Here is a 27,992-nt window from a genome sequence, read left to right as displayed (position 1 = left end):
ATCGCCAAGGCCTCTGCTGCACACGAGTTCCTTAAGCGACGCGATGTAAGCGATCGCGGTTGAAGCGTTCACAGCAACCGGCGGTATAGCAAGACCTCGTCATCGTCCTCGTCGGTCTCTGGGCAGTCAGGAAGGGCTCGCACTTCACGCACAATAGCATCGTCAGTGCATGGCTCCGCAATGTAGGCGTCGTCATCAGCAGAAACGAAATCGTCCCAGGCAACGTCAGGTCCGGCCAGCTGCGTGTCAACGACGCGTTGCCAACGACGCGAGGGGAACACAGAGTGCGCGAAATTCGCCTGCCGCGGGTTCGCAGTCGAGCGAAACCGCGCCAAACACCGCCGGCTCGGTCAACTACGGGGGCCCGACAGCTTCGCGTTCGCTCTAACCGAGTGTTGAGACCACAACAGTTCGTTCTATGTGAGACACTGTGCCATTGCCCCAATATATATTTTGACGGTAGCACCGCCCTCCTCGTTCGTACTAAGCGAGCGTTCGTTATATCTGCGGCTGTTATAAGTGGGCTCGACTGTAATTTGAACAGCCAGCGCGCCCCTATCCGGATAATACGTAGGTTTAAATTGTGGCCTCCGTGATTCGCAAAAAAAGAAAAATGCGTTGCCAGTCTCTGAGGCCAGTATAGTTGAGTTGCCGGAGTGGCAGTCAGGCGGCACTGTAAATCAATTTTCGGTTTCCGGTGGTTTGTTGTGCCTCAGCAATCTGCACGGTGGTCAACTAGTAGTCTCGGAGGCTAGCTTTAGTTGACAAAGCAACAACCAGGTGCCACTAGGTCACAATTTTTCTGGCTCCGTTTCCGTTGTTTGTCTAGCTCGTGGCAGGCGCTGCTCGTAGCGTTTTGATTGTTCGGTGCCGCGATCAAACGTGTTCTGTGTTCAGGCGCGTTTATACTCCAACGTAGCGCGCGCGCGGCACTGCGATGACCGCAGACGTGTCCGGCGGCTTCGGCGCACTCTGACCGCACCGTGGAGCATGTCTCTATTTCGCGCCGAGCGCGCCGAAGCCGCCCACCCAGAATGCACTGCGCACGCCTCCCGCGCCACTCCTCCCCTCTACCCCCTTTGCCACTCGCCTCCTCTCCCAGGCGGCGTGTCGAACGAAGAACGTTTTGCGCTCGCAGCGGAGCCAAGGAGTACCCCTAATCAGCGTAAGGCTAAATGGAGGAAGACGATCCTCATGTCACGTGACTTTTAATGACGTCATTCCAAAATGGCGTTTGTTTAGGTACATTTCTGGGTACTTTTTGTTACAAAATTAGGTAAAAATGGCGTCGCAAAATTTTGAAACGTCCCTAGCCATAGTTTCTAGGTCGCTGGCGTCTCCACGGTTGCCACGGTGACCATCGATCGCCAACGCCACGGTGGTTTGTTGACATTGCTGCGATGGCTGTTTACCGCGCGGTGCATTGACGTGTGGAGTAAGTGCTGCCGTGAAAGTCATCAAAGGTTGGTGCAATGGAACGTCCGGACTTGTACCCCAGTGCCCTAGTGTTGTCTTTATTATGCAAGTTTGCAGTGCGACCTGTTCCAGCCGTGGTGTGATATCGGAAGCCCCTAGAGACGTTTTGCAAGGCGGTGCTTCAGTTCTCTTCGGCACCTTTCGGTATTGTATCTCGTGTTTGAACATTGCCTCCTCTAGAAGGAGGCAATGTTAGCGTACTTCAAAGGCTAGCGTACACGCTAGCCTTTGAAAGGACAACACATCTTCCGTCTTAATGTTTAATATGCCTGCAGTACGAAACTCTGCCCGACACCGTAGCGTTGCCCGCAGAGAGACTTAATTCACGCAACGCGACGCATCGTGCCACATGAACTATGATCCGTACGCCGCTTTCTTCGCTGATAGGCGTTTAGCAAATGTCGTAGTATGGTCACAGCACCGAACCTTTGAATATCTAGAAAGCTGCTTTTCTTTTATCTATTTGGTGAAGTGTTTTTATTCTCATTAAGTAGAACATGTGGTTCTTGGTGTATTTCTTGTAACGTTCAGCATTGGAATAAAGCCAGACAAGGCCGAAACTTGTTTTGCTTGCTCTGTCATTTTTGTAATGGTTTGTGATGAAGTGGGAGGCTTGACTTAGGCTTTCAGCATCCGCGTAGCCAGTGTGGCCCTTGGGTTTGGAGAGAAACACAGAGAGAAACGTAAACACTCCGGATGATCAGTTTCTTGCACTTTCTGTGTGTTACATTTTCTGAGCTTCAATTTCTAGACGCCATGAATGCATTCCAAATTTCACAGCTGTTTTTTTCCGCTGCAGTAGTTAGTAAAAACACAGACTGATGGGCAAGTTGGTATGACATAATAAGGCAAAAACAGCACACCTGCATAAGGAAGATGCTGCGTCTTGTCTCATCTTCCTTCATCCTTGTGCAGGGTGCACTGTTTTAGCCTTATTAGTAAAAGTATGTTGTACAGGGACGTTGGATGCCATGCGTGCTGTAATGCGCTGCATTAACTTTGTGCTAGCATTTGTAGCTAGAAGGGTTTCTTTTTGACATTAGCATTGTATAAGTGAATATAATTTGTGCGCATACATGAATAGCATGCTGGCTTGGCCTTATGTAGGCCACTGCATGCATCATTACGAAGTGTATGAGGTGTCACATTAATTGCACGCCTGCTTTTACTGCACATTGCCAGTTTTGAGTGGAAAATCTGTTTTGTGTGGAGTCAGCAGTGACTAGGCAAGCGACCTTTAAATGCAAATAAGCTTGCTCCATAGACGGCAGCTCTGTGGGGCAATGGACACACACAAAAAAAAAAGAATAGCCATGACCTTTCAATATAAAGTGAAGAAGCAGCATAAACCAAACATCAACACGCCATGCATGTGACATGCTTCTGTGCATACAGTGAAGCGCTTAAAAATGCATGAAATGTAAACATGGCTTGTCTGCTTATATTTGGTTGTTCCTTTTAGAGGGAAGCATTTTGACAAATTTTTTCTGGTTTATGGCAAACGTCTAAAGGAGTGTGGGATTTCAATAAGGAAACATTTACAGTTGGCCACATAAGTTTGAAGTATTCAAATTAGAAGGTCTGAAAAAGCTGTGTGCCTTTTCTTTCTACCTGCATTCTAATTTTCATTCTTCGCTTGCCATGCTGCTGAATGGGTGGGTCTGCTGGTTCCTGAATTACTGTTTTTGTAATGTGCACAGTCAGAACATATGTATATCACGAGTATGAGGCAACATATTTAAAAGCACAATGTGAAAAGAGCTTGTGGATACATTTTTGAAGGTTGGCAGCTCAGTTCGCTGATATGTATAGGTGCTTTTTATATTGTCAAGGCCCAGTAGGTATTAAAGGAGTAGAGACAACAAAATTTTAGTTGTTTCTTTCGGTTAGAATGATGCGCAGTATTTTAGAAAGACTAGACAGCTGCATGGATTGCGACAACAAGAGGCAATATATTTATAATTGCATTTTTTCTCTCGCACTCATTTAGCTTAAACAACCGAACGACGACTGTGATGTCAGGGATGTGTTCAGGTCATGTGAGGCATACAAAGACAGCAGTATTATTGCAGTTTTGTTCATTGTTATTTGCATCAACTCGTGCACAAACCTGTCTAAGAGTTGGAGTCACATAAAGTGAACAGGCAGCGATTATATCTCTTTTTGCGTGCCTCATGTGACCTGAAAATGTATCTGACTTCAGAGCAGTCATTCGGCTGTTAAAAACCGAAACCAGATGACACAAGAAAAAAAATTAAATTGTAAATTATTTAGCTGACAAAGTTAAAATCCACATGGTGGCTTGTGTACAGCATTGCCTAGTGCATCAATGTAAAGAGAAATGTGTATCCAAAAATTTGGTTTCTCTACTCCATTAAAGATGTAGCCCATGACATGTTTGTGGCAGACCTTTGAGTTCATCATTCTTTTATGAGAGTTGTGAAACTGGCTCACTAGAGTGTAGCATATCAGGATTCAGTGTGTTACTGGAGTACTCTGACCTCATGGTGATTAAAATAGAAGAAAACTAGTTGAGTCCACAAAGAATGAGGTGCTCCTTTCAGAAGCAGAGCTGCTGTGAAGAATGTTGTATGAAAAGACAACCATCAGCTCTTTGCTACATTTCAGTTTATTATTTTCTTGAAGACCTAGTAACGGGTATTACAGAAATGATGAGAGGTACGTTACAGAAATAATTGGTACCTGCATATTAGCACGATAAGGGGTGACTAATAAAATTTTTGTAGGGGTCTATAGAATTTTGCCTCCATCGAAATGCGACTGCCACAGCCGGGATCGAACCCACGTCTTTCGGGTCAACAGCCAAGCACCATAACCTCTGAGGCACCGCGGCGGCCAGTGATATTCTATTACTGTTCCTCGGTACGGTGGGTTCACGGTTTTGCGGTAGAAATGTTATTGGTGTATGCCTGTTGTGCATATATTGGCTGAATATTTTTGTTCAAAGTAGTGCTAAATTTGAGTTCTTTTTTCTCTTAGAATCCACAATTCATACTGTGGCAGCTGTTACACTTGTATGACACCTTGATAAAACTAGCCAAAAATTATAAGCTCAAGTGTGTAGCAAACGAAGAAGGGCATGGGACAATTATAGTAATTTAGATGGAGCGGGGAAGTTGTCTATCGTTAATTTTTAGATTGCAGATATAGTAAAAGTAGAAGATACCTAGGCAACATGTAAGACATAAAGCAGAGACCTGGACTTTTGGTTGCTTATAATGTGGTCAGCCGTCGCCCCGCCGCAATGGCCGAGTGGTTAGGGTGCCCGCTGCTGTTCCCAAGGACGGGTTCGATCCCAGTTGCGGCAGCTGCCTATCAGTGGAGGCGAAATGCTAGGCGCCTGTGTACTGAGTGACATCAGTGCTCGATAAAGAGCCCCATGTGGTCAAAATTAATCCGTAGCGCTGCACTATGGCGTTCCTCATAACCCATGTTGCCTTCGGACGCTAAACCCCATATTCTATACCATACCATAACTTTGACGTGTTCTGTGTGCTTGACCATTTAAGCTGCAGTAATTGCTGAGCACTTGTTGAGTTTTCATGAGCGTTTTAATGTGCAAATGCACAATGTGTGCCGGGGTGCATATTGACAATTACTAATGCATGGCACTCATGCTAAGACTGGCGTGCATGTGAATATTTGTGTCCATCGTGTAAATAAACGGAAGTTGCATAAATAGTGAACTAAATGTAGTGTCAAAATGTCTGTGAAGAAAAAATTCTCATGTTTGCATGTGCTGTTGAGTCATTTTGATTGTAATGGCAAGCGTGGTTACGTTCAAGATTGCAGCAATATCTCGGCACATTATGATTTTGAATGGTAAAATTTTGTCTGTCTTGCATATGTTGCAGTTTCAAGTAAGGTGGACGCACACAGTTTCAACATTGCTGCCAACATGATTTGTGTAAATGGCTTTATTGCACACTGTTGGGAGTAAGGCTTCTAGTCCATCCGAAGTGCTCTGATGAAAAATACCTTTTATAATGGTACTTGTGGTTCTTTCATGTCATTAAAACTAAACTCAAATAATAAATAATGTGAGTTTGAGCTGCATAAGTTAAAGTTATGTGACCGCTTTGTTCATGACAGTACATTTGGTTCGGTTCAATCCGCTACAACGATAGAAGACCATTCTGCTTTGAAACAGCAAATTGACATGCATTCAAGCTTGGGATGAGCAACAAGAGAGAAAGCGTGCATATTGTGACGATGCAATGTTGACCCTTAAGTGCCCCTGTTACGTTTTCAGTTTTCTTGCCTTAATTTTCTTATGGTCGCACTGGGCGACCCGATTTAGAAAACTGCCAAAAAATAGTCGCACGTCCTAGCTTTAGTCAAAACCAAGGAGAAGAAAACATGCATATTTATATTTTTGTTTTATTTTTATGAATCAATTTTATTGGCGTTTCCTTTGAATGAGTGTGTTGATTTTCGTCAACTGCATAAATGACTTTCTTATTTATGTTGCAATTTTTAACGTTTAATGCCTTTTTTCTAGTTTATTGCTGGTTTGGGCTATTTGTATTTACTTTTCTTTGAGGGAACGCGCGATGATGATGATGCTAGCGCTCTTACAGCGCCCCCTATAGTCAGTTAGCAAAGAAGAAAAAAAAACAACATGGCGGTTGTTTACGTACGTTCGAATCGCGGTCGGCGGCTGTTGCGAGTGAAGTATTCGTCGGTGTCTCGTCTTTGTGGCGTGTGTAGTTCTTTAAATTTGCCCCTTTTTTGTTTGTGACCAGTAGACCGCCTATGGAATGCGTGTTTACCTCCCATGCGTCCCTAAAGGTGAGTGAGCAGGACGCAAGCCCGCGCCGTCCAGTACTGGCGTCCCTGATCTGGGTGTTTCCAGCTCGTTCTGGAAAATATCTGTGCATATAACTCTTGTTATAATCATCACGATGCAGTGCGTGGGCTGTGATATGTCGTCGCATTGACTTTCTTGTGATGCAAGGGTTGGAGAACATTGCAGCATGTCGTTTCCAGCCCGCCTTCGATCCTTCAAGACACTGATCTGGACACCGAATGGCGACAGTACCAGTTGACGACTGTTGTGGGTGCGAGGTGGCGTAGATCTGCTAGATCACAGAGAGAAGCAATTGCCGGCAGAATAATCGCAAGACTAACCCACCTGTGGCTCGCAACCACCTCAGTGGACTGAAAAATGCTCGGGACAGAGCGAAGCAATAAAGCTGCACGGTGCGAACGCTATAGATACGTTGCTTACGTCTCATGTAGTACCTATCTGAATTAAATGTCCTGGAATGCACTGGCAGTGTGTACTTCTGCTCTTGAGACCGAGTCGTCCTTCATGGCGCAGAAAGAGTGCACTGAACGCATGTGCATACGCTGGGCGGCGCACCTTAAAAATAAAATTGTTTCCATGTTCACTGCATGTTTTCAAAGGCACATGAGTTCTAAGGTAATCCTCTGAGTTCACGTTCTGTTGGTATAGTCATATTTGGTCTGTGCAATCAATGACTCTGTGCCCACATACTGTCAAAAAGCAAGATTTGTCAGATCTTTCTCAGCCAGAGATGATGTGCTGGCATGCATAAATTGATATATAGCATCGTAATAGTGTGACACTGAACACTTTATTAAGATGTAATAGCAAGTAATTTCGATGTTTGTGTAAGCCAGTGTATTTGCCTTCATTGAAAAAGATATTCAAGAAAGTGTTTTGGTGTTCGTATGAGGCGGGACAGAACTTGTCTATACAAAGTATGTGGTAGCCAAGTGCTCAGGGCCAAATGTCGCCTATCACTGCCTCTCGCTGGGGCAGGTGGCTCTCTGGAATTCTTTACTTCAGCATACTGCAAAACTAAAATATGTGAAGAGCTGCGCTCAAATTTCGCTTTACCGACTGTAGTTATTGGCTGTTGATTTTTTTTTTTTTGCACGTGGTTTACTGCTGATACAATAACACACATGGCTCAGTCTGTGCATTGTAATGCGTGCTACTTACTGCATGCAATGCTTCAAAAGCAAGGGTTCGGGCAAGTTGTTTGTTCTAGTTAAGGTTGGTCGCCGAACAGAAAGGGACGACACGGGAACCAGACACACAGCACCGACTGTCGAGATTTCTGTCAGTGCTGTGTGTCCGGTTCTCATGTTCATGCTGTCTTTATTTCTTTGCAATGTGACCAACCTTAGCTTCAAAAGCAGTCTTCACACTATGTATAGGGAGGGTGCACAGAGAGGGCCTGGTAATAAGCGTGTTCATTTTGTGCTCGTGTCTGTGTACAGCACCTGGTGCTAACTGCTCGCTATACTGCACATTTCAATTTAGGTGCCAAATGTACTTCCTTGTGATGCAGCGTGTGCACACAAGGGAATGATCTCGCATTTTGCATGGTACAGCGAGTACTCTTTTCCTTAACATGTAACAAACTGTAGCTGTCTTTCAAAAATATCATTTTAGTGCATCAGCATCAGAACCCCCCATGTTGGAATAATCCGTCGGTCTGAAGCCTCAGGTGACAGAGTGGAGGGAGTGAAATCCACCTTCACGAAATTGCAGGGAAGAGGGAAGAAGAGAGGGCGGGAGGAGGCGGTTGGCAAGCGGTTGCAAATCTGAGTCGAAGGGTGGAGTGGATGTGTCACTGATGGATGGGATTTCATCGGGTGAGTGGAGTGGGGGTGTCACGTAGTGATTGATGGTACCCATTCGTACAGTCTTACCCTGTCAGTGGCTGCTCGGTCCGGCAGGAACATAATGCTAACTTTGGCTTACGAGGTTTAACGTCCCAAAGCGACTCAGGCTATGAGGGACGCCACAGTGGAGGGATCCAGTAATTTCGACCAACAGTGGCCCTTAACGTGCTCCGACATCGCACAGCATCTGGGCCTGTTGTGTGTCACCATCGGAATACAACTGCCGCAGGCGGGGTCATACCAGCGTCTAATGGAATTTGTTTAATTTTGTCGTTACACTCACAGTAAGATTAGTCTTTCCCAAGTACAAGTTGTATTTAATGTCAGAGTCCAAGGAAGGGCAGCTTTCCAAAGCCACAGCTGGGCTTGTACGGCGTAATTAAGCAGCATTAACATCCTTTAGAATCTATTAACGTGTTTGTACTATGATTACACAATGGACACAGTATTTATCAAGGCAAACAATGGCAGCGTATATATGCCTGCAAATGTTTAAATCAAGAATAGTATCTGCTAGCTTATTAAAAATATATCATTTATAAAATGACCGTCCAACTTCTCAGAAGTACCAAATCTGTGGAGAAATACAAATTGCAGATTGCCAGTATGCCTAGGAAAATACATTTTGACTGTCAAAAAAGGATTAGGAGCACTTTATTATTAACTACGCGAGGATTGTGGAAAGATGGGTCGGGTCACACCCAATAGTGCAAAACATGAACCCTTGGAAAAGATGAGAAGTTGTGGCGCCTATGCACTCATATGCTGTGCATAATGGGCTGCCTTGCATTACCATAACCTGTCCAGGTAGACTGCCACAAGTCAATAAAAATCTCCGATATATACAACCACAGTTTTCAGTTAGGTAGACATTTTATTTGTGACATTCTTAATCTAGCTGGCAGGCTATCAACAGCCCGAGGTGAATGTGACGTGCAGGATGAAACGGGTGCCATATGTGGATACTGGAGTAAATGTGATGTGATGAGCCTTGGGAGCATTCCTCTTCACATGGCGCCAGGCAGTCTTGCGGCCACATAATACAGCTGACAGTGCTTCATTCTGTAACCTGTAATACTGCAGTTACTTGCATCATGGATGCAGTTTCTTGTGGGAAAAAATTAGAATGGTAAGTTTGGTGCATTTATTACATGGTGTAAAACATGGTGTGGTCAGTTGAACTTTCCCCAGATTTTGATGATTGATGTAGGGAAAGCATTTATTATGCAAATGCATCCATTATTTAAGTAAATATGGTGTACAAAAACCTGGAATGGAAACAGAAATCAGCATCTGCAGGATTGAAACAAATTCCTAACAACTTTGGCGCAGCACCATACCCATGACTGCCAAGCCACATTTTAGCCCCTAGCCTTTCACTCTACACTGTCCTTAATCTGTTCATTCCCAATGGGCCAGACATGAGGCCGTATGGCACTCGGGTATCCGTATCTGCCTATATGGACATGCCACGTTGTCTACTACACAGCTTTTTAAACACTTGTAGCAACAGTGTCAGTTTTCTCAGAAGCATGAAACTTTGTTACGATTAGTTTTATGACACACCCAGCACATTAACAGGCATTCTAGCCAAATTATAATTTCGTTGCAGTTGGGCTTTGAAGCATTTTTCATTAATGAGTAAAAAGGAAATGACATTAACTGGGCACTATATGTTTCATCTAAGCTGCCTTCTCGACAAATAGGGGCATTTTAGAATTTCTAGGCAACAAAGTTGGCACAGTGTTCCCATCACACAACAGAAGGCTCATTGCTTGGAAGGCTGGTGGAGAGACACTGTGTAAGAGCCAAGCAAGTTCATTTATGAAGTGCTTTATCATGTGAGGGAAGGCTATTCACGGCTGTTTCTACCATGGCAATATAAGTTCGTGTCACAAATTGCACCAGCAATGTTCTGAAAAATGAGTAATACTGTTTTTCTGTTGCAGCAGTATTCTCTTTGCAAAATAAGATGAATAGTAGTTTTGCGCTGCAGCTTTCAGTGTCCAAGATGACAGCTACGGCTTAGCCTTTTGTCAAGAATACTTTTTCTCATATGCATTGCAGAACTGTGGAACCACATATTGTCAACTGTCCTAAAAGGCAAGGTGTGTTGCTGGGCGAGTTGGTTGGGGTACATCTTGAGAAAAACAGCACTTGCAGACAAAGGAAACGAGAAGGACACACAACTGCGCTGTTTTTTTTGTGTGTGTCCTTGTTCTGGTCCTTTGTCTGCAAGCGCTGTTTTTCTCAAGATGTCCTAAAAGGGCGGTGCACTGTGACAGCACGACGCAACAAAGAGGAATGCAGCATGGAGCGACACTTCATACTAATTTTATTGAAGAGCGCATGCCTCTATGAGTGCACCACATGCAGACAAAATGAAATCAAGCAGGGATGACGAAGAAATAAAATTATAGTGAATGCAAGGCAGGTATGAACAAGAAAATGAGTGCACTAATTTCCCAAAGATGAAAAATGTTTGCCAATTGTCAGAAGTTCTCTGTTGAGCAGTGCCAGAGAGGGCGTACTCACACAAGCAGATTCTGAGTAGGGAATGAGGGGCCTGAAATATCTCAATTTCTTAATTGTCGGGTTTAACATTCGGGAGCGGCACATGGGCTATGAGGGACACCATAATGGAGGTCTCTGGATTAATTTACACCACCTGGGGCCCTTTAATGCACGCTGACTTTGCACAGCACATGGCCATCTTTGTATTTTGCCTCCACTGAAATGTGGCCGCTATGGCCGGATCAAACCCACAGCCTTCGTGTAAGCAGTCTAAGAACGCCAGAGCCACTGAGGCGCCGTGGCGGGATGAGTTCTCCATTCCTAGGAGGAAAGTTTCGGGAAAAAGGAATGACTAGAAAAGAAATACCAGAGGCCTGTAGTGTACCGTCAATGGTGCTGCTTGATATGGGATATGATGGTGCACCTTTCTCATGACCATGTGGGCTTCAAGAAAATTAGCAAATGGCACTCCTCTTCCCTGCTGTGTCTTGAGCTTGCTATGCTAAAGCACTTTGTCAGAATAGCCTGCCAACTAGCTCATAACATAATCCTAATCCCTCACCTGAAATCTGCCATCTTCAGCTGGCAGGGCCTACAAATGCCAGCACAGTCAAATGCTACTTTCTGGCTGCTCTGCATCTGACACAAGTGTAGCTCCATTACAGCAACAGCATGCATGTGCTTGCACATGTGCACATGCGTTGCATGGTCAACACATACTTGTGTACATGTTGTGGCAAGCCTCGCACTGCTCACAATGAAGCTCACAGCCACTGCACAATTTGCTAGTTCTTTCCACTGTGTGCTTGAAGTTCACCAAACTTTGTGACTTTACATGCCACTGGCCATCTCCCACTCTCTCAGTACTGGACTTAGAAAGCTCAATCCCCACTTTATGCTTCCTAAATAGGGCAGATTTGCGGTGGTCTGCTCCTCCTTTGACACCTGTTGTAAAGTTTTTCGGATGTGAAATTGAAGAGTACTTTGATTAATGTATCCAATCACCCATTTACCTTGCCACCAAAGTGAGAGTACTTCAGTGCCTTGACTCCAAGTGATTATTTGTTGTTAATCCAATGTACTGCCGATAGCAGTAAGCCCACTGACATGCCCTCTTTGCGTATGTTTTCTCAAAATTTCTGACAAAGCCAAAGGCAATTAAGCTGATGCTCTTTGGAGTGGATACCAAGAAGTGCAGGGAGCAACTGTTGAGACTCAGTCTCATCTGTCCACTTCATCAGAGTGTGCAGCATGTCCCTTGTTGTACTCCTGCAGTCCTTGTTTGTGACTGTATTCAGGTGCGTGCTCCAGTTGTGTAGCACCTGCCAGCTGCAAAGCAGTCGACTCCTCAAGGGACCCATCACCTGCTCCCATGCACTGCCATAAACAGGGGCATCATCAGACATAAATGCCTGACATGGTATTGTGTTTTTTTCTTTGATGGCCTCGAAAAACCTCACCACAGTGCCCGTGTTCACCCTTTTTGAAATCAAGTAGGCACACGGGATACCAAAGGCATCTTGAGAAATTGTGAGCAGGGTTGTCAGTTGGAGTTAGTACTTATTTATGCCATGGGTGGAGTCAGTGCACAGTTTCGCTGCCCCCAATTCATAAAGGAGCTCTCGTTGTGGGAACGTCATTAATGCTAGCTCAAAGTCACCATCATGACTGTTGGGGTCACCCTTCTTCCTGTAATACAACAGTGGCGACTCATTTTTTGCCCTCATTTCTTCGACCCATAATTCAACACTCTTAAAATCGTCTGGATCTCTCTGCTCTGTTTTTCCAATCCTAAACTTATCTGCAATGTTACGGAGGTCCTTAGTGGTCACAAGTTGCATCCGTGGGCTTGATCCACTTGTACCTGCTCGGATGTTTGTGCACGATGGTTTTTTCTGGCATTCCTTCTGCTCACCGGCCTGAAAATGGTACAGAAAAAAACTGTTAACATCTCTGGTTCATCTGCCTACAGCCATGTAATAAAGTGACAAATACTTCTGGTCGGATTCCTTCGTCTTCCACTTTGTTCCTTTTCGCAGGTGACACACAGTTCATCTTACTTTCATTTCACTTTTGTGGCACTGCAAAGCACACAACAAAATGGTTGTTTCAAAGCCAGATGGACTTTATTTTTATGAGCTTGAGTGTTTAAACTTGCATACTGCAATGCAAAACAGGGAAGTTATATACAGCGTGTTATAAATGCGGAATATAACAGCACTGAAAATGTGGACAAGAAAAGAATAAGGACATGTGCTTCTCATCCTGTCCCATTTCATTCTGCATATTCAAAAAATGCACCGATTCGCCTGACAGCAACCTTTAAAGGAGTAGAGACACCAAATTTTTGAACGCGAACTTTGTTTCTTTGGACTTGTGCACAAGACAATAGTGTGCACGAGTCACAATGTAGAATTCACTTACGCCAGGTGAATAATTTCTAAGTGAATATTTTTCTCATGCTGTTTCAGTTTCAACACCTGAATGACTGCTGCTAAGTCAAGAGACAATTGGAGGGCATGCCAGTCATACATAAACTGAAATATAAATGCTGCTTGTTCATTTTTTTTTTTTTTTTGCGATTTCAACTTTTGTGCAGGCTTGTGTTTTATGTTAGTGGTTTTTGAGGAAAGGAAATGGTGCAGTAACTGCCTCAACCATGCCATGAAGGAAAGAAGGAGTGAAAGAAGCAAGAGAGAAAGGTGCTGTAGTGGAGGGCTCCGTAATAATTTCGACCGCCTGGGGATCTTTGGGCACTGACACTGCGCAGCACGTGGGCACCTCTTGCCTCCATCGAAACTCAGCTGCCGCAGCCGGGTTCTAACCCGGGTACTCCAGCTTAGTAGCTGAACACTCAAACCACAGCCGTTCCTGCGAGAGTTACTGATGAAGTGCCAAAACAGCCAAATAATTCTAATTAATGAAAGTTCACTGCAGACGATCTGTCTTATGAGAAAAAACATGGCCCTTATACAACCATTAGACTGGTGGCGTTGCTTTGATCAGCAACAAAATGCCTACGCTTTTGACAGGCAGCCAAAAAAAGAGGCTAGCATCGAGTGCAACTGTCAGTCATTCAAGACACGTTTCATAGAGCTCAAGCCGACTTCTTACGGATGAAGTTCAACGTCAGCCGATTGAGCGACAGACCTAGGATAGTCAATGAAACCAGCAGAAAAACAAACGAACAGACATTGGAGTAGTTCAGTGCTAGACGACATTCCTAATTATGTTCAGTTTGAAAGACTGGACCCCTTCCACAAAGCATCTCTAAACTAAACGGCATGAAGTTCGTACAGACTGTGCTGTGCATGCAATGTGCCGTGGATCAATTGTTTTTCACCCTTCGATGCGACCAAGTAGGCTCAAGTGAATTGCACTACAGTCAAATACAACTCGAGAACGAAGTGGCAGATGGCCCTTAAAGAAGACCCCCCCAGTCAATGGCGTCAGCTGATTTTCATCAGTTAACCCAATTAAAGCCATAACTAATCCCCTTTCATCTGCCACCCTCCTGCAGTGCTACCCCCTAGGATTAACCATGACATCATGAGAATCGGTCGACGCCATTGGATGGCAGGCTTCCTTTGAGGGGCATTGGCCACTGGGTTCTTAAGCTGTGCCCTACTATAACTTCTTCCGCCCCCTCGTTTTGTGGGACATGCCTTCTCCCACTTTACAATAGGCATTTTCGTGTTGTCCCACCTCTTTTGTGCCATAGATGCATCGCAGAAGAATAAAAATCATTGAAATGATCACTCGAGTTAATGAGCAATATCTTCCCCCTAAAATACATTTCTATTGCACTTTCGTCTCCCATTTATGAAAGGTTGGTGGAGTGTAGCTTCTAAACGTTTTCACATTCCGGTAAAGTCAACACAGCATGCACAAATGCTTTGTACAAGAGGAGTGGCTAACCTGCAAGCCCTCTGGCATCATCCTGGGACAGCCTTTGGTGGCAGGCCTCATTGAAGTGTCCGTAGTGTTTCTTTTGAAACACTACATATACCTTGCCCTCTTTCTCCATGACCTCTAGAGTAGCAAAGCAGTGTTTGCCAATTTTGCAGCTTCCTTGCCCCTTTTCCTGCCTTTGGCGCTGTTCTATAGGAAGCTCTTCGTACGAGCCGGAATGGTGGCAGTGCAGGTAGCGTTTAAAAACCCTTGGTGCACATTCCTTCTTTCCTGTAGAAGCTATAAAATGGCAGCAAGTTTTGCTTTCTTCTCTGTCTTTCCAGGCGCAAAATCCTGAAACAGAAAGATTGTAAACATAACTAAGCACTCCACATAGTATTAGTTAATTATTAGTGTGAAAGCACAATTCCGAACGGTAAACCCCGAGCAAGATCCTGCGATGTGTATGTGGGTTTGTGCCAAGAGCATAGCAACGGCGACATAGCAACCACAGCCTCACAGCAGCATTGCAACATAGTTATGACACGATGCCAACATATGATGTTAAGTCCATGACCACTCATGACTAAAAAGAAATTTTTAAAAATTGAGGCGTGAACAAAGGTGGGCTCCATTTTGATAAAAACGTGTACACAATGATAGCACATGAATAACGGCATAAGGCATCCTTAGAAAGCCAACAGTAAAGTAACAAGACAAGGCAATGTTCATGAAATTCTGCTTTTGCACGTTTATAAAATTTCGGCAAAACTTCTCTGTCAATTTTTTGTGTATCACACTATTTTCATTTTTTGAAAAGCAAGGCCAAATTAAAGTTTGTACTTTTTACATACACTAATGAAAAATGCATGTGCTATGGAGTGGGCACATATGCAGTACTCTCGCACTACTACTGGCGCTCTGCCTCTGCCAAGTGCGCATGACAATCACAGATTTAGCTTCACATTTTTAGCCTTTTGCCTGCAGTGCAGAACTGCATTTCCCAGCTATTTTATTGTTAAAAATTTATCAGTCATTCGCTTACTGTTTTTTCCTGCTATAGCGTATGGGGAACAATTTTTGGAGAAAATTATTAGGTTAAGTTATTACACGGACTGTTACATGGAAGTATTTCAATTTTACTACACCCTGCAAAAACTCATTCCTGCACAGCAACCTTTTACATGGCCCTGTCCTTTGACCACAAATTCAGGTCAGCGCTGTTGACTTCTAAAGGCAGAACAATGCTGGGCATTCTTCCTACACACTTCTGCATGTTGCGATTGCCATGGCTTCAGCGCTGCTAAGCCAGTGCATGCCGCGACAATGTTGTGTGTCCTGTCGAGACATTGCAGATGCCTGCAACAAAGCATAAGCAAGGCCTGTAGCAGCGAGTCTGCTGCAAGGACCAGTTTTTTTCCTGCAGTGGCCACTTTAAATATGAAAGAGAGTGCACTGCTTGTCACTTTGCTTATGGAAGAGCTAGGACACCAAAAAAAAATTCTGCAGACACACATAAGACTGCTTACCAGCGAGAATGCCAAAGCATTAAAGTGCACAGTCATGCTATGTTGCAGAATGACGAGTCATGAGTGCAAGGCATGACTACGCAACTTTGTACAAACTCTGCACACCTTATGTTACTAGTAAAGTGCTGAGTCATGCTACACTTCAGAATGATTAGGAGTCAAAACTATGACTACCTAAACTTTGTACAAACTATACACCTTACATTACAAATAAGTGCAAAATGACTATGACAAGTCATGGCTTTCAAAGGTTATAGTACGTTACGTTTCACATTTCACTCGAATGCCCGCAAAGGCTACCTCTGCAGATCTGTCGCACTAGACCAAGCCCATTGATATCTTCATGGTTCCTTTAAAAAACGTGCATGTCATCGCTAAGTTTTCGTGCACAAAACCACATGCAAGTTTCCCCAGGTGAGTGTAAGCCCGTAAATAAAAAAAAGAACGCGCTTTGTGTTTACAAACTTAAAATGCGCGCACTCGAAAAGTCAATAAACTGCAACTTTTCAATCGGTAATCTAAGCGCGCGACTGCATCCCGCTTTGGCCCTTTATTGCTTTAATCACAAAGTGCGTGCATGCAGACTTCGTTTCTTACCTTTATTAGAGTCGAAGACTAGATTCTCCACCTCTTCCTCGAAGTCGTGGTGCCGTCGCAGATCACGAAGGGCGACAAAATGCTTCGGACGTAAGTCGCACAAGAACGGCCGTGCCTTACTACATGTTGTTGTTGTGACTGGGAGAAGGATGCATGGGCCTGCCTACAGTGTACTAGGCCTGCCTACTGGCTGGAGCCGAGCCACCACCGCTGCCGCGTGCAGATAGAGGAGAGATCAGAGGAAAGAGAAAAAGAAAAGATGCGTCGCAGCAACAACCGCGTCCTTCCCCATGAATATCCTTGATGGGTGTTTTTAAATTACTAGTATTGAAGAACGCCTTGTCGCAAACCGCTGAAGCAACGCCATCGCACGTGCCCGTCTCCATGCTCAAGGCAAAAAAATAAAAAAAAACAAGCGAGCAAGAAATGCACCTTGGGATACCTTGGGATATTGAGCAAGGATTTTCAAGAAGAGTTGACATTTTCCCTGTCGGTTGAAGCGCAGTGTTCCCCAAAAGTCCCCACAGAGTGACGTAGAGTAGAGCAGTGACGTCTGTTCTCGGTTGGCCAATCGCAACAAGGATCACCTTCCTCTGAATACGCCCTCCGCCCTAATCAAAGGGTGGCAGAAGAGCGAGCGCCCCCCAACCCCCCCCCCCCCCCCCCTCCCCTCCCATAGCCACAAGTAGTAGTCGCGTCGGAGCGCCTGGCGTAGCGTCGCCGATCTGACGTATCCAACCACAACCGGCTCTCGCCCGCGCGCCGAGAACGTCGGAGTATGTACGCACCTCTAACTACCGCGCCAAGCAGTCGTGCATCGATGACTACTTCAAGTGACCGTTTTTCAGGCAAAATAAAGGTGCGGTGTTGATGCAGCCATGTTTCGTACGTTTATTTCTCATTTTTTCGTCGATTTTTGATAATTCGAAAACCCGGTTAATTCGATGATTTTTCGCGGGCCGACGGACTTCGATTTACGAGGTTCTACTTATATTGTGTGCTTTACACGTGCGAAACAATATTATATTAACCTATTGCCATGGTTGTGGGCAAAATGCAACCAAAAAGGCAATAATACACTAAAAGCGCTGCACCAGAGAACTATAGCACAACACTTAGGCGGGGAGACGGGTATCATCTTTCGGGTGGTTCCAGGGGCGGCCGCGTGGCAGAGACACCGTTGGTTGAAAGTTGTAAATTCCTTCACCAGCTTATTTTTGCACTGTCATGTTGCTGTGGACAAATCACGTGGCTATGTTGCTGTGGTACAGGGAAGTGTTATAAGCAGTTGTCGAGTAGTTTGTTTTGCCCAAACCCAGCTCAGGGCACATTCAAGAGTGGGAAAAAAATTTTTAAAAAAGGTTGTAGATGCAACCAAATGCAGCATCTAATGTCCATGGATTTGATTTTGTATTGTTTAGCTTGTATGACGAACAGAAAGCAACATTTTCATCCGCAGCTTTATCCCTGTCTTTTTATTTGCTCGCTTTGTGTTTTTCTCTACCATTGCAAGTACATTTTCAACTATGCACCAAGTAAGTTAGCCTTTTGTCCTAACTTTCGACACACATTGGCACACTCTTGGGGTAAGAAGTAGGGTTGAGGCTAAGCCACAGTTATCTCAGTGCTCCTTATATGCGAGGTTTGTATGAAGCACCACTTCCTTCCACGAATTGCAGCCTCATGTTATTCTAGCTAAAACAGTTCTGCACTGATAAAAAAATTCAGTGATTTTTTTAATTTAGAATACACCTCAAAGGCCCTAGGTATGGGGTATTACATGAAAGATAGTGGTATTACATAAAAAGAATACATCAGTAATTACATCAGTCGAATATATTCTAGCTAAATCTCTAAAAATGTTGTGGATTGGAGTGAACCACAGCATCAGCAGGAAGATCATTCCAGTCTTTTGCACTCTGGATCAAAAATGAATAAAGATGGGCAGGCGGCAGTTAAACTCTTCTGGCACAGCTGACATGTTGTAAAGTCCAGTGCGAGGGCAGAATGACGGAGTTGGGTAGCTGTGAATGATAAAATTTATAGAAAAGACAAAGTTAAAAAATTTTATGCTGTTGAATGAGAGCTGGCAGCTTCACTTGAGACTTTAGATTAGATACACTAGTGAAGTAGTTGTAGTTAGAGTAAACAAACTAGGCAGCTCGGTTCTGCACTGATTTGAGAATATTAGTCAAGAATGATTGGTGCCATTCCCATACAGTGCATGCATACTCTATTTTTGGTCAAATGAGGGTTAGACAGGCGATAATTTAACAGAGGGTAAACTTATGGCCCTTTTAAATTTGATATAACAGCAAAGAAAGCAAAGGCGTCAGTTAGCATCACTTGTGAATGTTGATATGTGATCACACCAAGAAAAGTTGCAGGTGATGCTAACACGTAGGTATTTGCAAGAGGGAACATGGGAGATTACCAAACCGAAAATGATGTAATTGGGTGATGGGTAGGAGTGTTTTTGTTGCAAAGATATGATTGATGGTTTATTAGTAATTGATGGTCATTAACCATTTTTGACACCAGGATTCAAGGTGATTTAGGTCATTCTGTAATGCAGTTTTGTAATGCAGTGCTATGGACTTGCAATAGATTATGCAGTGATTTGCAAACATATGAATGTTATAAGATATATGTTATTGGACAAGTCAGTAATGCAGGTCAGGAAGAGTAAGAGACTGAGAGCAGTACCTTCAGGTACTCTGGAAACAACACGGAACATTTGGGATGAGCACTTGTTGACGTATACGAATCGTTGTCCGTTAGTGAAAAAGGAATTAATCGAAGTGAAAACTGAAGGGCTAATACTTAAGCACGAAGTTTTGAAAACGAACCTTCTGTGAGAAACCTTATTCAATGCTTTTTTGAAGTCAATGATTACTGCGCCTACAGGTATGTTGATATCAGTGGAGGAACTTAGGTCATTAATAAATAACGTTAGATCGGTTTTGCAAGATAGTCTCTTTAGAAAACCATGTTGACAAGGGTGGAAGAAATTGACGGATGTTACGAATTTATTTCTGCCAGAATATGTTACATGTTTCATTAACTTGGAAACGGTACTGGTGAGCGAGATAGGACGGGAGCTTTGACTTGAAGGATAAGGTGGACCCTCTTTAGGAACCAGAATGCTGTTATCCACTTTCCAATTAGCTGGCACCACTCCAGATGAAAGAGACTGCTGAATATATGAGCATGAAACTGCTTAGGTGCATTCAAGTGCCAGCATTGACCACACACGCACACACACACACACACACACACACACACACACACACACACACACACACACACACACACATATAGCAAACAAGGAAAGGGGATATGAGGGGCTCGTTATAAATATGAGAGAAGGCAACAGCCACAGAAACCAAGGGAAACAGGATTTTTAATTTTATTTTTATTTATTTATTTTGTGGTGTTGATACATGTGTGTGTGTGTGTGTGCGTGTGTGTGTGCGTGTGTGTGTGTGTGTGTGTAGAGAGAGAGAGAGGCTACTAGCATCATTTGGCAACCTTACAAACTCAGGACATTCTGTTAGTAAAGCGAGCAAAGTATTTTTAATACCAATTGTAGCTTAACCATTGTGGCTTTCTTTTCAGGCTTGTATCAATACTTTATTGACTGAGGAGCAACACCAGCCAGTGATGAAACTGAAGCCAAGAGGAGGATGAAGCTGTTCAGCCAGCATCCTGCTGCTAACCTGGTGGATACAGTTCCCCTTAAGTAGTTTTAATTCTGTGCAACTATGCAGTTACATGAGAAGAAGCTGGATAAGTGCCGCACACTTGTTTTTTCACAATTCAGAGGCAGTCACAGCCAAACATCCTCAAAAGGAAATGCACACCACATGGTAAAGCATGTACCCACTGCACTTAGAAAAGGCATGAGCTGTAGGGAATGCGTGCAGCAAATGGAGACTTATGGGTAATGCAGTGGCCATGTGTGAAAGCATAAGTATTCGTATAAGTATGAACCATGAATTAGCCATGAAGTTAAATTGTTCACATTTTTCACTAGTAAATAAAGGCTAAGAGTTTTTTGCAAAGAGTAGAAGAGTTTAACACAGTTTTTTAGATCAGACAGGCCTGCGAGAGGCACATTCTCAGCAACTTGTATCAAAAATAACGATTGGGCTGTGTACCCGACATGTATATTTTTACCCAGAAGTAGGCACTGGTGCTCTCTTTTTATTTTTTTTTTAATGTAGCTGCCTACTTTTCAACTAGTTGAGCGCAGTGTAGGCATTTGTGTAGGTTGTGCCCACCTTTTGTTACCGTATGCATGAGCAGGAAGCCCAGCAACATAAGCTTAACCCTTTGCATGGTGCTCTGATCATCCAGGTGATCTAACTCGACTGCTTATCGTGCAGTTTTTTGTTTTTAAAGTGTGTATATCCAGATACAACTCAAGAAAGAAGCAGCAAATTCCCCTAATCAAAGGAGTTCCTCCAGCCAATTACATTGACTGATTCTCCCCTTTGACAAATCCCCTTGGAACTGCTAGCATAAAACAGAGTGGCAGGTGAATGAGTAACCACGGTTTAATTGGATTAACCGTGGCGCCATGAAAAGCGGTTGGCACCATTGGCTAGAGGACCTCCTTTGGGGGGCATCTGCCACTTTGTTCTTGAGTTGTATCTCACTATAGCAGCACTTTTACTGTTCAGTTCCAGTCATTGCCTTACCTTTTATTTTGTGTCCTGTGCCACCTCTTGCTGCCAGTGTGCTTAGTTAGACATCTTTAATCCTTCGTATGAAATGCAATGATTTTAGGTGTAGCTCTGTCTGTCCTGTTTGCTTGTGAGCAGACAAGGGTAGGGAACTGAGGGGCTTGTTATGACATGCATACGAAGGAAGCCTAGAGTCACCGAAAGCAAGGAACGCATTGGGGAATGTTTCTAGTTTTTTAAATTTGTGGTCTTAATCAATGAGAAATTAATAACATAATTATTTTATAGCTGAAACTTTTAAGTATCAAATAAAAGAAAAAATCCAGTAGTTCTAATTTTACATGTGGTTAATTAGTTGTTTTTAGATATGATGTTCCTCATGCTCTAGTTGCTGCAACATGTGCATTAACTGCAGTATAATTCCATGTAGCTTTTTCAGTAGCATGCAGTTTATGCTGTGATATTTCTATAGCCAATTTAGTCTAACTGGCATTTTATAATGTTTGCCGCTGCTCATTAAAGGGATAGTGAGGGCAATTCCATCTTGTTATTTTTCTAAGCAATAATCAATTTTTTGTGCCTTTCTCGTTATTTTGGTGCTTGTATGGAAGAAAAAAAATGCATTTATTGCTGAGAATATTGCATTAGAAAATTTCCCTGCCACGTGATTCAAATGCGTGGTGTGTCTACACCGTAAGACACTCCGGGATCATCGTTTTCAAGTGCATGGAGGTTGGGATCTGCGTCAAAGGTCTGTATAGACGCACCACAGTTTACTTACGAGATTGGCTGATGATGGCAATACTTTTATTTAATTTTCCAACACTTTCTAGCTTACAAAAGCTCCATTTTCAGTATCAAATGGCGTCTTTGTCATTGGAAGGCGGTAATCTATCAGCATAGGCCAACTTCAGTTTATCCTTCATGCCCTTTTAATTGTGGCTCCCTATCACCAAGATTTTGCTGCGATTTTGCAAAATATGTTAACAAAGCATTTTCATTGTGCATTTCATTTCAATGCATGTACAGGTGCGGACAAAAGTAAACAGAGCACACAACTGTCTTCAAATAATTTTCACGCGTCACCTAATTGAAATTTTCAGCAGTGGTACGTGCATGCTGGTAGAGGAGGTTGGTGGGCTTTCTTGTAGAGAAACAACGCTTCATCATTACCAATGGAGAAAGCGTGATTACACTTCGAACGCAACAGCGTGCTCCGTTTACTTATGGTCACACCTGTACTGTTTGCCTCTCATGTATTTTTAAATGCATCATGACAACACATGCAATTTTTTGCATATTCCTTTCAGCATTGGAGGTACTATAGTCAGATACAACTCAAAAATGAAGCAGGAGGGAGATTCTACTCAAAGCTGGCCCTCCAGACAGTGGCATCATGTCGGCTGTTGTCATGTCAGTGAGGAATGTTGCACCTGAGAGCGCGCACGTGCTAGCGGTCGAGGCAGGTGCAAGGTGTTTGACTGTGATGGCATGAAAACAGGTCAACATCATAGGAGGAGCCCCTTGGAGATGAATTTGCTGTTTCATTATCGTGTTGTGTGCAATTGTATTAAAAGGGGCCTAGCTACGTTGATCAAGCATGAGGACTTTATTCTTTGTGTGCAAAGTATGGGGACATTGTGATGCCTGAACGCCCAAAGAGATTGCCGAAAGAATAATCTTTAATATCTTAATCTTCTTCAGAAATGCTCGTTTTGAGCTGATGGTGTCAAAACGCAGTGGCAATTTTCAGCCGAGGAAATGAGGTGGCAACCAGACTAGGCGCTGCCTTTCTCATTGGTTGGGCATCCAGTCTGAAGCTAGTTCCTTTGTACTTGGGAAATGGATCCAAAGTATGGTGTCTTTGAGAGCTTTAAGCTTTTAGCATGCCACAAAAACTGAAAAGAAGCAGTGAAAAAGTACAAAAACTATGGTAGATACAAGTAAAGAAGGCAGCTACAAATACCCCTCGAAGTTCAATGGGGTCGACCATTTGTCATCATCATCATCAGCCTGACTACGCCCACTGCAGGACAAAGGCCTCCCCCATGTCTCTCCAACTAACCCTGTCCTGTGCCAGCTGCGGCCACCCTATACCCGCAAACTTCCTAATTTCATCCACTCATCTAACTTTTTTCCACCTCCTGCCTCCCCTAGGAATTCAGTCCATTACCCTTAATGACAATCTACCATCTTGCCTGTCTGAGCCTATTTCTTCTTCTTGATTTTGACTAGGATGTCATTAACCCACATTTGTTCCCTGACCCACTCTACCCTCTTCCTGTCTTTTAATGTTATTTCTATCATTTTCCTTTCCATACCTTGCAGCATAGTCCTCAATTTAAAGGGACACTGAGGAGAGCTCTATTAATATTTTTTTTACAGCAAAATCCGATAGTTCGGCATTTCATGGCTTTGTTGCCACTTGGCCGGCAGCGAAAGATGCCTTTATTTCTAAGAAATTTGGATTCGAAGTTGAAAAAGTTTTTCCCGCCGCTCTGATTCAAACTTGGGATTCTCCTATGACGACACAGGACTAAGTGACGTGAAACATGACGTGCACATGACGTAACGCAGACTCCGTGATTTCTGGCAGCCAGCAGTGCGGCCCAGCAGCAGCCGAAAAGAAAGCTACCGCCGGCCGTATGTTGAAAGCATCTATCGGCTATTGCGGCCGTCGCTTCGTTTACGTTTGCACCGGCGTTTTGCCAGCGTTACAATGGATCCCGTTCTCGAAGTCGTCAACGAAGTTCTCGCAAATAGACACCTTTAGCATACCGTGTACCTTGTTACCGTTAGCGGAATACCGGGAGCCCGCATACCGCTGTGAGCAGGCACTGATTGGTCCCGGCACTGCAGGAGCGCGCGTAGCTGTCGGGCACGTGGCACCATATGGCGACGTCAAGAAGATTTGCGCATGCATTTGCTGCACCTCAGTGATTCGTGGCTTCTCGTGTCCTAGTGTTGCTAGAACTATTGGTTCTAGCAACACTGTTTTGTCCTATGACGTCAGCACGCTTGTACTTGCGAGTTTGGCCTGTGGCGGCGATACCTGTATTTTGTTTCTTGCTCTTTTCTACGTTACAAGAGCTTTGTTGTCAGTATGAATGGCGTTTTTGTAATCAGGAGCTGGTATTCTGTCGATGCAAGTCAACTTCAATTTCTCCTCAGTGTCCCATTAAATTGAACTCTTTTTGTTAGCCTCCACGTTTCTTCCCCATAGGTGAGCACCGCTAAGCATAGCCATGCGCACAGGGGAAGTAGGGGGTGCAGCCACAGCCGCCCCCAATCATCTAAGGGGGGCGCCAAGTCTGCCCCATACTTTTACTCAGTCGGACCTGCCCCGTCATTGTTTATAGTGCAGTGCTATGGCCATGCAGGTTTTTTGATGATACTGGCGGCCGAGGACCCGTGATGTTGCATTCCAAGAACTGTTTACTTGCCGGGTCACTTTGCGGCTATCTTTCCAGGTTCTTTTTTGCAGATAACAAAAGATGGATATGTCGCATATTTTCAGTGCTTTAGAAAGAATGTAAATTCCTTCGGAACCGTGTTGTTACATTCATGCCTCAGAGGCACAGGGACTGCCTTCCTCTACTGATGTTACACATGAAAGTAAAAACCACTGCTCAATAATATTTTGTATACTTTGCAATTCCATCACACTGAAATAAATGTTTTATAACCATATGTCATCTTTGTGCTGCATTTTGACGGCCTCGGTGGGAGGGAGCTGGGGGTAGGCTGCGGTTAAACTTTGCTCCCCCTAATGGATGGAGAACCCTGCACATGCCTATGGCGGTAAGATACAGCTGTTATATATTTTTCTTTGGAGGGCCATTGGTAAACTGCCATTCATGATCTGAGAGAACCTGCCAAATTAGCTCCACCACATTCTTATTCTTCTAGTTATTTCCCTATCATGATCCGGATCTGTGGTCACTACCTGCAGCACCTCGCTACCAATTGTAAACAGCTGCTCTCTTCTGAGACTGTTAAACATTACTTTGGTTATCTGCATATTAATTTTTTACCCACCGTTCTGGCTTTGTGATTCGTGCCCTGAGTGACTTAGCAAGGCATTGTCATCAGCGAATTGCAGATTACTAATGTATTCTACATTAACTCTTATCCCCAAATGTTCCTAATCCAGGCCTCTGAATATTTCCAAACAGGTGGTGAATAGCACTGGCGAGATCATGTATCTCTGCCTGATACCCTTACTTATTGGAATTTTATTACTGACTTTATGGAGGGCTATGGTGGCTGTGCAGCCGTTATAGATATCTTCCAGTGTTTCTACATAAGGCTCATCTGCACCCTTATTCCGTAACGTCTGCATGACTGCCGAGGTTTTGAAAGAGTCAAATGCTTTCTCGTAATCTTTGGTTATATTCTGCGCATTTCTATATCACCTGATTGATAGTGTAGTGTGAATTTGGTATATTGTCAAGTAGCATTTATGAAAGTGTGCCTGATCATTTGGCTGTCGCGACTCAATTAATGACTGCCTTAGTAAATACTTTGAAGGCAAGAGACAATAAGCTGATTGCTCTGTAATTTTCCATGTCCTTGACGTCTCTATAATGTGACATAATTTCTTGTTATTCCCATTTCAAGGAGGCACTTGCTAGTCAGTTTTGATGGCCACTTTTTATGGCAACACAGCAGAGGCTAGGCAGGAAAGAGGAAATGGTCCTTTGTCCACATCCCATGGGGAGTAGGCTCCTCAGCACTAGTGACCCAGCACCCTCTCTCCAACTCCCCCCTCACCCTCCGCACCCCTAGCTCGAACAACAAACAACCCACTCCCCATGGCATGGGGACAAAGGGCCATCTCCTTTTCTATCCTGCCCAGCCTGTACTGCACTGCAACCACGATGCCATGAGAACCGGTCAACAGCATTGGCTAGAGGGCCTCCTTTGAGGGGAATTCGCTGCTGCCTTGTTCGACTTGTATCCGACAACGCCTTGACTTGTATAAGAACAACGCCAGGGCCCAGTGACACTTTCCATTCTGCTTCAAAATTTCGTGGAGGCGAGTGCTGTTAAAACCCCATCAAGAAGGCAGCGAAAGAAAAAAATGCCGGTCATCACCACCTTGGCCAAAAATGTGCACAACAGATGGAGAGGAGAATCTTACCACATTCGGAACCCAAGTATCTGTGAGAAATAGTCAACATAGACTTGGAGCCTTTGAGGATCTAATAAATAACTAAAAATAAAATAAATAAAGGCTGAAATTTCATAGCAACTGTTGATCACTACAGCAACTTTTTGGAAGTTGACGAGCTTACTTCTACCGCTGCCTCAGCTGTTACAAAAGAAACTGAAAGTACATTTTTCCCACTATGATTCCAGCCATACTTGTGAGTAAGAATGGTACTCAGTTTGTATGCAGTGAATTCGCTGAGTTTGATGCTAAGTGGCAGATTTGTGCATGACATGTCAAGTCCTAGTTATGCACAATCAAATGGAATGGTTGAGTCAGTAGGCAAGACAGCAAAGACACTGCTGAAGAAAGGAATGAAAACAAGCCACGATCCACATTTGTCTTTTCCAGATCATTGCAATACCCCATGCCAGATCAGGAAGGCAAGTCCAGTTCAACCAATAATGGATAGGAGGACTCAGATGACACTTTAAACAACAAAGGAACTTTTGAAGCCATGAACGGCGAGCACAGTGCATTAAGAAGACAAGGAGGATGAAAATGTACTACAGCACGACGGCATGGGATCTGTCAACGCAATGGAAACAAGGTGTGAGTAAAGCCATCTGCTCCATGATTGCCAATGGAAAAAGGTACAGTTGTGGAACCTGCAACCCTAAAATCCTACACAATCAATGCCCATCACAGCACATCGAGAAGAAAAAGGGTACACCTGTGACAAGTGCCAAAACCAAGGGACACAGACCCAGGGATGGACTCCACAGAATTTTCCACCAGTCCAGACGGTGCCAATACACCACCAAAGACCTAAACTGCCACACTATGTGTGTTCAGCTTGCAAGTCCTCACAACGCTGTAGACGAGTGCTCTGTTAAACCACAAAAACTTTGGTGCAGGGGTGTGACAGCCCTTTGACGAGGTGTGCGACAATTTTTATCCCTCAAAGAAAAGGGGATGCTGCATTACAGTTCTGGATTCATGAGTCTGGTGCAAGTGTTATCGGCATCAAGGATAGCAATAAAAATGGCGCTACACTGAAGCTGGTGTCTCCACATCCCTCTGCAGCATGAACACTGAAACATCTAACTGCGGTTTTTTACAGATCAGGACAATCTTATGCATGCAAGCAGTCTGTAGCTTCATTTTAATACTAATATCTGCTAGCACAATGTAAAATAAAAATGTAAGATAATGTTATTAGACTACCTTTCAAAAAAAAAAGGGAGGGGGGGGATTTTTAAGCCTACAGAGCATTAAATGCCTTTTTTGTTTAAGACAAGTTTCAACTGCCTGTAAGATGGGTTCATTTTGATAAGGTTTTGCTTCAGAAATAAGCTAGACTACAAAGATTTATTAACATTGAAAATTGGATAAGTTAATAACTGTTTTGAATTCACTGAGCAAAAAAACACAATTAAGAAAACACTCAATATGCTTCTTTTT

The 27,992-nt window shown here is 43.8% G+C and overlaps 2 long non-coding RNA genes across 6 annotated transcripts; one reads left to right on the top strand and one right to left on the bottom strand.

Annotated features, from left to right (window-relative positions):
• The first annotated feature begins 1,221 nt into the window (after positions 1 to 1,221).
• Positions 1,222 to 27,588, top strand: LOC149352871 (uncharacterized). Of its 3 annotated transcripts, none has more exons than XR_016290870.1 (3): positions 1,222 to 6,288; positions 20,307 to 20,410; positions 26,940 to 27,588. It is a non-coding gene; the product is annotated as an uncharacterized LOC149352871 (long non-coding RNA). The 3 variants fall into 3 exon arrangements; XR_016290871.1 differs by having other exon boundaries at positions 20,307 to 22,127; XR_016290872.1 differs by lacking the exon at positions 1,222 to 6,288 and adding an exon at positions 17,775 to 18,223.
• LOC149352872 (uncharacterized) lies at positions 9,288 to 17,130 on the bottom strand. Of its 3 annotated transcripts, XR_016290868.1 has the most exons (4): positions 16,689 to 17,130; positions 14,590 to 14,916; positions 12,667 to 12,752; positions 9,288 to 12,590 (listed from the first exon to the last, which is right to left on the bottom strand). It is a non-coding gene; the product is annotated as an uncharacterized LOC149352872 (long non-coding RNA). The 3 variants fall into 3 exon arrangements; XR_016290867.1 differs by having other exon boundaries at positions 9,288 to 12,752; positions 16,689 to 17,126; XR_016290869.1 differs by lacking the exon at positions 12,667 to 12,752 and having other exon boundaries at positions 16,689 to 17,123.
• Positions 27,589 to 27,992: the final 404 nt, after the last annotated feature.

Source organism: Amblyomma mixtum, chromosome 3 (assembly GCF_055824585.1).
Source record: "Amblyomma mixtum isolate Tamu chromosome 3, ASM5582458v1, whole genome shotgun sequence".
NCBI classification, from domain to species: Eukaryota; Metazoa; Arthropoda; class Arachnida; order Ixodida; family Ixodidae; genus Amblyomma; species Amblyomma mixtum.
This window is presented reverse-complemented; position numbering and strand designations above follow the sequence as displayed.